The 9,860-nt window shown below is 42.6% G+C and overlaps 1 protein-coding gene and 1 long non-coding RNA gene across 3 annotated transcripts in view; one reads left to right on the top strand and one right to left on the bottom strand.

Annotated features, from left to right (window-relative positions):
* sema4d (sema domain, immunoglobulin domain (Ig), transmembrane domain (TM) and short cytoplasmic domain, (semaphorin) 4D) overlaps nucleotides 1-6,548 on the bottom strand; it is a 41,465-nt gene extending 34,917 nt beyond the window's left edge. The window contains exon 1 of one of the 2 annotated variants that reach the window (XM_082541564.1): nucleotides 6,395-6,548. The gene's annotated coding sequence lies outside the window, so the exon portion shown is untranslated. The remainder of the gene's footprint in view (nucleotides 1-6,394) is intronic. The other variant, XM_082541561.1, reaches the window with a different exon arrangement.
* Nucleotides 6,495-7,728, top strand: LOC309711319. Its single transcript, XR_014277933.1, has 3 exons — nucleotides 6,495-6,577; nucleotides 7,403-7,468; nucleotides 7,662-7,728. It is a non-coding gene; the product is annotated as an uncharacterized lncRNA (long non-coding RNA).
* Nucleotides 7,729-9,860: the final 2,132 nt, after the last annotated feature.

The following is a 9,860-nucleotide window of genomic DNA, read 5'->3' on the forward strand; positions in this document are numbered from 1 at the left end:
TGGTTATAATCCAGGATCAAAGGATGAATAATTCATCAATCATCCTTATGAAAAGGTCAAAAGATAATTATCAACAAGGTGTTAAAAAATACCATACAAATCTATTGAAAAAAATGTTTAGATAATGCCCCTCTAATGATGCACATTTACATATGCACATAAATCATAAATCAGCAGATTAACTTTGCTGCCAGGATTCTGAATCTGAAAGTTTAATAAGCTGATCAGATGAGGCGTATCCTGTCTGTGTCCCGCTGGCTGATGCTCCATCTCCAAACCTGGCATTAGCTCCTCAGCTTATCTGACCTTAAAAGATTATGATAGCAGCACATCAGATTTATAGATTATACTCAGTTATGTGTTAACGTGACACAGATTACAACCTGCAGGAGTGGGACTTAGCTCCTGTAAGCAGATAAACATTAAATACCAATTCATATGCAGCTAAATGTGCATGAGGGGGGGTGAAGGTAAGGTCTCTGCCCCACCCAATCCAATCGTAAATCAGCCTCAAGCCCAGAGGCACCAGTAGCAGCCAGTCAGTGAGTGGACAGTGGCTTTTCCTGCTCCTTTTATCTATGCAAACAGCTACTCTTCACCTCCATCCTGAACTCTAAACTTTACATCTGCCATCCATCTTTTTTCCCTCTCTGATGCATTGATTTCCTTCATCACTCATACAGATGTTCACTGAACTTCAGTCCATCTTGTGCATTGTCTGTATACAACCAAGTAATTGATGGTAATCGATTTAGAGGCCATTTCCTCTGCTCCCTCAGATGCTGTTGTTATTGTTGTTGAAATTATTTCCAAAAAGGATAAATAGACTCCAGAACAAACAGAGTTGTCGCTGATAATTCTGAACTCATCCATGACACCAGGATAAATCTAACGTCAGCTTTCCTTCCAGTATTTCCAAAATAACATTTTCTTACAACACTGGACTTTTCCAAATATGCAAGAGGCCACAGTTTTGCACAATGTGGCAGACACTCAAGTATGAAACTACCTCGTGCCCACTGTGGTGCTGGACCCATTTGGTGTTTTCCTGCAAAAGCGAGGAGTTCCTTACCCCAGAGCCCCAAATTAAACCGCCTTCTCCTCGTGCAAACAATGATGCAGTGCCTCGATCCTGGCTCGGTAACTGTGCTGCTAGATTTAAGCAGCTAGTGGTGAGGGAAATAAATAAAAACATAAATAAGTGACACGAATGCCAAAAGACCGGTGGTTTCCACACATGCAAAGCCGAAAGAGGACCTGCTCAGAGCTAGAAGAACGACACGCTTTGAAGTGAAGTGAGAAGACGTGTGATCCACCTGCAGTCTAAACAAATTAACATTAAATTGAGCAAATTAAAACCCAGCATTGTTTCTACAAGGATTTCATACCCAGATAAGGAGACCAACTTGTGGCAAGCTACAGGAAAATTTAAATATCCAACCTGGGGGGAGATTTATGAACAGCTTGTAAGAAGACGAACACTTTCCACGTCTGCCAATAAACACCGATTTCCATAAATAAGATACTGTCCTTTTCTGTTTCTCCATTAATTCACACAGCCAGAGTGAACAGCCAAAAAGCAAATAAGGTAATGTGGAAACTCCCTTGCTGCATGCCCCAGCACACCCAGCACATTGAATTATTTACCTCACATATGAGATTTGGGTAAAAATAGCATGCACCATTTTGGACACTCTCTCCACCCTACAGAGCAAGCTTTGACAGGCATCTTCTATTGCCAAAACAATAAATAAATAAATAAAATTCTGTTGATATCTATCATTGTTAGGTGGCAGCATACAGCCGGAGCTGTGTGCGACGTGAATCTTACCATAATCTGAGTGGGAAGATCCTGCAGGTACAGAAGCTCTTCCAACGTGGCTCAGACACACTGTTATTACTGGTACAGCCGTGAAAGGTTTGCATGACAGATGTTTAAAAAATATAATAAAATCTGGTCATCCAGCACAACCAGCCTGTCACCCCCCCCCCTCTGCTCACCAGTCAAGAGCAATCTGTCTCTCTCTCTCTCTCCATCTAGCATGATCAACACTGAAGGTGAAGGAAAAAAAAGGGAACGCAAGATGCTGCAAAGGCTGGAGAGACAGGGCTCGCATTCAAGACCTATTTCACTTTGGCACATGCCAGTGACAGGCTGTCTCCATCTGAGCGTAAGGCGAAACTGCTCGTATTCCCTTTCCTCCCTGTCGCAGCAGTCAAACACTGCTCACCGGCGGAGAGCGAGAGCCCTGAGATCGCGCCTCTGGAAAGCCTCAGTGCACACAATCGCTGAGGAGGGGGAGGGGGACAATTTGTGGGGGGCGGTGGGTAAGGGGAGAGAAGATGGGGGAAGGGGAGGTTAGGGTAGTGACTGTGTGTGCATCTGTGGGAGTGTGTCTATTGTTGACGAGTGTTGAGGAGCCCCCCCTTTTTTTTTTCTTCCCCCACTTCTCTAAGGAGTGAATGGGGACTGCAGGTTCAGCCGGTGCACTCCTTTATTCAGCCCCGGGCGACAAAAACTCCACACGTAGGTTAACAGCGAAGACAGTTTGCATCCTGGGGACATAAATAAGAGGAGCTGGGACTTCTTCCTGTTTATCCAGTCAGTGAACTATCAAACGTTGAGTGACGTCAGGCTGACAAAAGAAAAACTATCCTCTTTAAACAAACCCAGCTGAGCATTTGACAAAAGAACGACTACTTTATCTCAGATGAAAGATGCCCTCCTCTTGTCAGCTGTGTCACACCGTGATATTCTCCGCAGTGACAGAATGTACTGTATGTAGGCGTCGTCTCCCAACTCCATTACCTCCCAGCTCCCTGCTCTCAGGAACACAACGCTGGGAACCTTTTCAAAACATCAAACAAGCTGTCGATAGCATGACAGCGCCGGATCACTAAGCTTCCTGCTCTCTCAGCATTATCAGTCATAGCTGCGGGGGCCAGCACCTTGGGAATCTTCACAGCTTTCCTGTATACAGTTTCATTATCGCGATTACGGTTGTCACACTTTCTAACTTGCAACTAGACTCTCTTGCAATCTTCAATAGCGGCGAATGAAAACCATTACAGCAGCCAAACCCTGAAGGGTGTGGACTATTATTGGAATATTTTCTCAGAACGTGCTTAACAAAAGACACAGAACACAGTTTCACACCCAGTGTTTGCCTTCGCCTACGCTGACTCAAAACCACCATTCAATGGTGACACGATCTCTGGAATGCAGCAGGGCATTATGCATGGCCAGTACCATGCATGCAGACATAAAAGTGCCTACACATGCCACTGTCTGCTGCTGATGTGGAACCAGATGCTACTCTGCAGCCAGAAGGAAATTATTCCAGCCTGAGGGATACTAGGGTGTGCCACGAAGGGGGGGTTGGGTGTTTCCAAAGGAAGAGGGGGGGAGGCCGCCACAGATGTCCATTTCATCGAGCACACCTCAACATCAGAGGAGCACAAGCTGGCCACTGACCCCTAGCCTTTAACTCCAGCAAGACCAAAACAATGAGCCATACATCACACACGTCCCCCATATTTCCTTGAATGGCGACGTATGAACGCCAAACGCCACGCAGGTGTGGACTGAGCTTTAAAGAAGGAAGAATCATGTTTACGCTCTCGTCTGCCTTAAGAAAACTGTATTGTTAATGAGATGGGGAGAACAATGAGGATTATGCATCAAAGACAAAACACCTTTTTACGGTGACTCCCCCAACCTCCCAAAGCAGGAGGGGGAAGGTGCCACTGCCCAGATCAATTGCAGGTATTCTTTTGTGCCTTTTTAGGGAGAAGAGCTGGTAGACAAGTGAAAGGAAAAATAATAAAGGCTTAATTGCTCAGGCCACCTTAAAAGCCATTAAGACTTTATTCAATTCATACTAAATACAGTGCAGGTATGCCAAGGAAGGTGGCACGTCTAAAAGTGTTGTCTTTAAGGTGGCTGAATAGTTGTGTTTGCATGTGAACACAAACACAGTGTGTGTCTGTCTCTGTGTTTGTGCTTACTGCAAGCTTCCTATACAAAAATGCTGGACCTGCTCCAGCAAGGACCAATTTCAATACTTTTTGTCAAATTCCTCTGCAAAACAGCGAGAGCTCGTTCTGAAAACCCAAACAGGGCATCCAACTAAATAAGGCCTGACATCCATAACAAGTGACATTTCTGCAGAAAGTTCAGATTTAAAACAAAACTTTCATTCAGCCAAGCGCTTCCTGACTCAATGTCCGATTTCCCAACCAGCTCTAAATTGATTATTGCCTTTCCTAAAGGACTCTAAAGATAGGTTTGCGTGTTTGTGTGCAGTTAGCATTAACAAGCAACGGTGTCCTGTGTGATTTCACTTAGCACATGCGAATCCTGTGCTTTCAATTAGAGAGACATGACCTAATCACTCATCCTAATCTGGTACGGGGAGATAAACAAGAGTTGTTTTTTTTAAATGACTGTAACCAGACTGCTTTTAGACTAAACACTAACTCTGCAACATTAACCTTTCTTTCCAGCAGATGTTCCAAACCCAGAAAGAAACACTGGCAACCTTAAAAAAAAAAAAAAAAAAAAAAAGCACAACTAAAACCTCTAATCCAAGGGAAAGTCAGAGTGACAGACAGAAATGTCTGACCCGCTCAGCAGCAGGCAGCCAGTGGTTTAATGATTTGTCTACTGCTGGTGAATGATCACACAGCAATATCCTGTTCTGGCTAGTTCTGTGAACCCCCCCTGAAGGCCCTGCCTGACATGATTCTGGCGTGCTTTGGTGCCAGCTAGCCCATCATATTGACAAGATCCGGGTGTCTGCCCCCCGTGCCTAATGTGACCCTCCGAGGACCTCTGGAATGAAAATCGACGAGGCAGAAGAATTACATATTGAAGCCGCCAGGGAAGGCTGCGATGCTGGACGATGAGAAGAGAGAGGCGGGGCTGGTAAAGTCACTAACAAAGCTGTGAAAACAAGATGCTGGCACTTTCCAAAATTCTTCAGCGCTTATGCAATGTAAACCAACCTTGTATATAATCATTGTAATATCATAGGGCTGGTTTATAACTCAAATGATCGGCATTCAGTCATTAACGTATTGAGGTAAGACAAATACTGCAATTTATAACAACTTCTGTTGTACTAAAGTCTGCAGCTAACAATTGCTGCGTTACCTATAGATTCTTTTAGACATAAAAAAGTAAGTTGAGACTAAGATAAAAAAAAATTATTATTTTTTTGAGCCAAAATGTTGAAATTGTCTAGTTCTACCTTGTCATGCATGCATATTTTCTACTCTTCATGGTGTTTTCAGAACAGACACTTTTTCCTCCAGCCCATAAAATGGAAGATTAACTTATAATTAAGGCAATAATTACAACAATTATTATTTTTTTAAAGTTCCTCTTTAGTTTTCCTTCAGTCCTTTCATCTGGCATCAGGAGAAGAACTTGAGTCTGAGAGGCCACCTGTCCCTATCCTTCCCTCCATGCTTACAGAAGGTCAAGAGCAGGCGTGGGAGGATCACCAAAGAACCAAAAACAGTCACAGAGAAATGCAGGACTGCCAGGTCAGAGGGCAAATGTGGAGAGGAGGAAGACAAAAAGCATAACCTATTATTCAGTGCAGCCTGCTCACCACCTAAGATTAGACATGCATGCAGGTGAAAACGCTCTCCTGATGAAACCCATGCGCAGGTCACTGCCGACCCTCCCCAGTCTTGGTAGTACAACATGCCCTGAAACTTGGAGAACTCCTAAAACTCCCCCAAGAGGCCTCAGAGTGCATGCTGCAGGTCTTTATTTCACTCGGTGACATTTGGGTGCTCTTCATATAAACTGTGGTTACGTGGCTGTGTGCTTCAGCGCTGTCAATAAAGGGCTTTTGTTGCTGCAGTGAAAGCGCACTCTTGATTTATGCATGCCAAGGGTAGAAAACCCTCGACTGACCTCTAAGGTGCCAGACTGGCATTTTAAAATAACAGTTTAATACTTTTAAAAAAAATGCGTGTGAGCTGGGGGACAAGAGATAATGAAGTACAGAGGAGGGTTTTTGCGATTAAAAGACAGCATGGACTCCAGAGCCGCCCGCTGCTAACATCTTATTTTCTGCTCTGAAACGTCGAGAGAGAGTAATGTAAAAGCCGAAAGCTGGAGTTTTAAAAAATGGCTTAGAAGTAAAACACTAAAACGATGCATTTTCCACACCTCCCTTTGTCTCTGTTGGGGTTTCAGCTACAGCGCAACAAGTGCAGCTGAGCTTGAAGTCTGCGACGGCACGCACGAGTACGGAGCCGCGAGGCTACAGCCCTGAATCACTCCGCGTTTTAGAGAGGGGGACAAAAAACACAGATGCTACTTTCACCGAGCAGATAGCCGCAGGTTAAACATTTCACTGAACTTAAAGGTACTCACTGTGGGACGTTTCCCGGTGCGTACGGAGATGAGGGTTGAGGCAGCGTGACAAAGTTTGACTTGACGCTCTCTCTCTCAGCTCAGCATGGCGGCGACTGAGGCCACAGAGTGGATTCAAAACTCTCCGGGCTGAGATATCAGCAGACAGGGGGAGGGTGCACAGGGAGGCGGCGAGAAGACAAGGTATCTCCAGAGAGCGCACAGCCACATTCAGACAGGCTCCTCTTTTCTTTTTTCTTTTCTTCCAGGCGACCTGTCTAGACTGAAAAGACTATCATTTTGAAATACTGTACTTAAAAAAATTAAATACACTTTTTAAATAAATCCTATCGCACCTTACATTTACTGCACATACTCGGATATTGTATTAACAATATTTTATACTGCTAGTAAAAACTTTAATTTAATTTATAACATAAATAAATAAATAAAATTATGTATTAGATGGGTTACTCAGGATATGTTAAATAGGAGATCTGGAATGTTGTTTCTGTTTCTGTTCATTTATTTCTTTCAGGAACCAAAATACATTAATTACATAAAAGGAAAAGATGTAGTGTATCACGTTTAGCTGCCAGGTAATTTCCTTGTGCAGTTCCTGGGCATGTAAAACACATTACAAAAACTCACATTCCCACATATATACACATGCAGACACACAATAACAAAAGATAAACAACTCAAAAATACTAAAATATCTTCTTATTTATTATATTTTAATATGTTTTGATTGATATTTATGCAGTGTGCATTGTCACTTCAGTTCCAGCTCCCTACTTTTAAATGCATAGATAGATAGAGCTAGCAGACCTACTCGAACTCAGTCATGAAAAGTAACATTGAGGTACTTGTTTACTTAGGTTTATGTAAATCAGCCCTCCATAAAAATACAAAATCAAAATATTATGTGTAGTATTGTGCTCATGTTTCCAAATGTCATCCACAAACAAATAATCACAGCTGCACTTTTATTATCCTTTTATGAATGTTTCATTTGTTCTTTTTCAGCTTTAAACCATAATAGGCACCTCCCAAAGGAAGATCATAGTCCGGATGTTTACTATACAGTAATAGGTGACTGATTTGTATATTTTAATGATATTTCATTATACTTTAACAGAGACTGACCTGGCTCAGCAGCCGCGTCTAACTGATGTATGTAACTAATTATATCTGTGGATATTATTTTAAAGTTTCACAGTCTTGCACTGCTTTTCACGTATTGTCTTTATTTTTGTTAACATCCTTGTGAATAATCCATCTGTAGGTGGGACCACTGGGTTCAAAAGATCACTGCCAACGTTCAAAGGTTACACAATATTTTCCTGAAGGAGAAGTGACTTGAAAACACACTGGAGAGGGAAAGACAGACTGACCCTTGTCTTGTTGTGCAGGACAGAGAAGGAGGGAGTGGGGCTTTCCATGGCACCGCAAGCTGAAAACAATACCATCTTTGAGTCAACGACAGATTGCTGCTGCTACAAGATAGAACAGTATCACAGTACACCTCTGTGACTACTTTGTGGGTTCACTGAGCAACAAATGCCAAGAACTTTACCTGCCCAGCTGAGCTGCAGTAAGCCTCTAATGTCCTTTATTGCAAGTCGTTGGTTAGGCTGTACCCTTAAACATGCCAGCGCTTCCAGGCATCTTCTGCTCAACTACAAATTGTTTATTTTCATATCAGCCCCCGGTGATTTGAGAGCTTTGAGCTGAAGGCTGGCTGTAGTTAAAAGGGGACGGCCAGTGCTGCCCTGAAATGAATACGAAAAGCAGCTGGGTTTATCTTCACTCACTCTGTGACATGTGCTTCTAAGAGAAAACAGGTGACCCAGGAGGAGGAATGTATGCTAACTTAAATGTAATGCTGCAGCTCGAGTGATTTGCTATCACTTAAAAGACCTGCATTTTACATCATATTAGATTTACTAATGCTTGTTTTTCTAGGTCTTTCTGAGCTTGTCTGCCTCACCTTGTTTAAATAGACGTCCAAACTTATGTTTGTTAGTGTTAAAAAAAGACCGATATATGGATTAAAGAATCTTATTTTCCTGTTGCTGTTGATAGGAATATCAAATGATTGCATGAAATGAAAAAAGCAAGAGAGTGAGTGTCAGAGCACTAAGTAGATGCACATATACTTACACACACTGGCACACAATAGAGCAGAAAAATTAATAGAGCAAGGTGTAGCTTTCCAGTGTAAGTATATGATCTTCATGCCCAAGCCCTTCAGACACACTGGTTGGATATATTTAGAGTCCCTCGTCGGTGTATCCATGCTACAAGGCAGACCGCAATTATTCCCAACAGTGGAAGGGCCAGTGCTGGTCTGAGATCAGTAAAGAGGAGAGTGCGTGTGTGTGTGTGTGTCAACTGGTACGGGACAGGATTAACGCCACAAGAGTCAGAAGCCAGCTCTGCCAGTGGTCCATTTGCATTGAAAGTAAGCCTAGCAAACTCAGAATGTTTTGCTGGGCTTGTTCTTACATTCAAATGCTAAGTAGTGCAATTCTAAAGAAATTAAGCCGTAAAAAACGTAACCATGTGATCTATAATATCAGTACAAGAGCAGTTGAAGAGCGTGACTGGTACACTTCATGGTGCTGAAATAAAAATGATGATAATAATAACAACATATGGCAGAGAAGTGAGCTTTTCTTGTGACTTTTTTAGTCATCTGGTAAGCAGTCTGTGGGAAATTGGACCCTTGAATGCTGAATTCATGTGTGATTTTATCACAGGCGTGCAGAAGTGAAAGAGGAAAGGAGTTTTTTGGGCTCCTTATTTAGCTGGTCTCTCCTCTGTATTTACTTTTTGTTCTTATTTTCCTTTTCTAATAAGCCATGCACAATGAAACGCATGGTATTTGTTTTACAAAGCCTAGGTACTTCTCTGAATTCAACGCCTAGTTATGAACACCAAAACAACTAAGGCAGCTGATATGTTTGCCTGAGGCAGCAAGGCTACAGTAAGTATGTGGTGCTAGATTATATATGTTTGTGTTCTTTTAATTTTACACTGGACCGCAGTAATAGAAACAGTCATCTGTGCCACACAACAGCACAGTGTCAATTTCAAATCTCATTTAGAAATGTTTCTGAATACCTTGAACACTCTAATGTTATGCCCTACCAGCGCTGCAAACCAGTATTGCTCTGCAGCAGGTGTCTGCCTGAAGTCTGACAAAGCAGTACCATCTAGTGGCAAATAGTGAATATGTCAATATGTTTACATGAACCATTGCCCTCACATCTACTGCCATAGACTGTATAGAAAAAACAGCCTGCTGCAGTTATCCCAAATGAGTTAACTGCGCCCCCTGGCTGCCAGCTTTCCAATGTGTCCGATTGTCGACAGATATACCCTACAATGACTGTTGTTAACCCCACTCCCTGTCAGTGGCCTCCATGGTATCATCATCAAATCAATATGACTGCAAGTTTGCTGATTGCACCAACAGTTT

The sequence above is a fragment of the Aulonocara stuartgranti genome (genome assembly GCF_965226115.1).
Source record: "Aulonocara stuartgranti genome assembly, chromosome: 7".
Lineage (NCBI taxonomy): Eukaryota > Metazoa > Chordata > Actinopteri > Cichliformes > Cichlidae > Aulonocara > Aulonocara stuartgranti.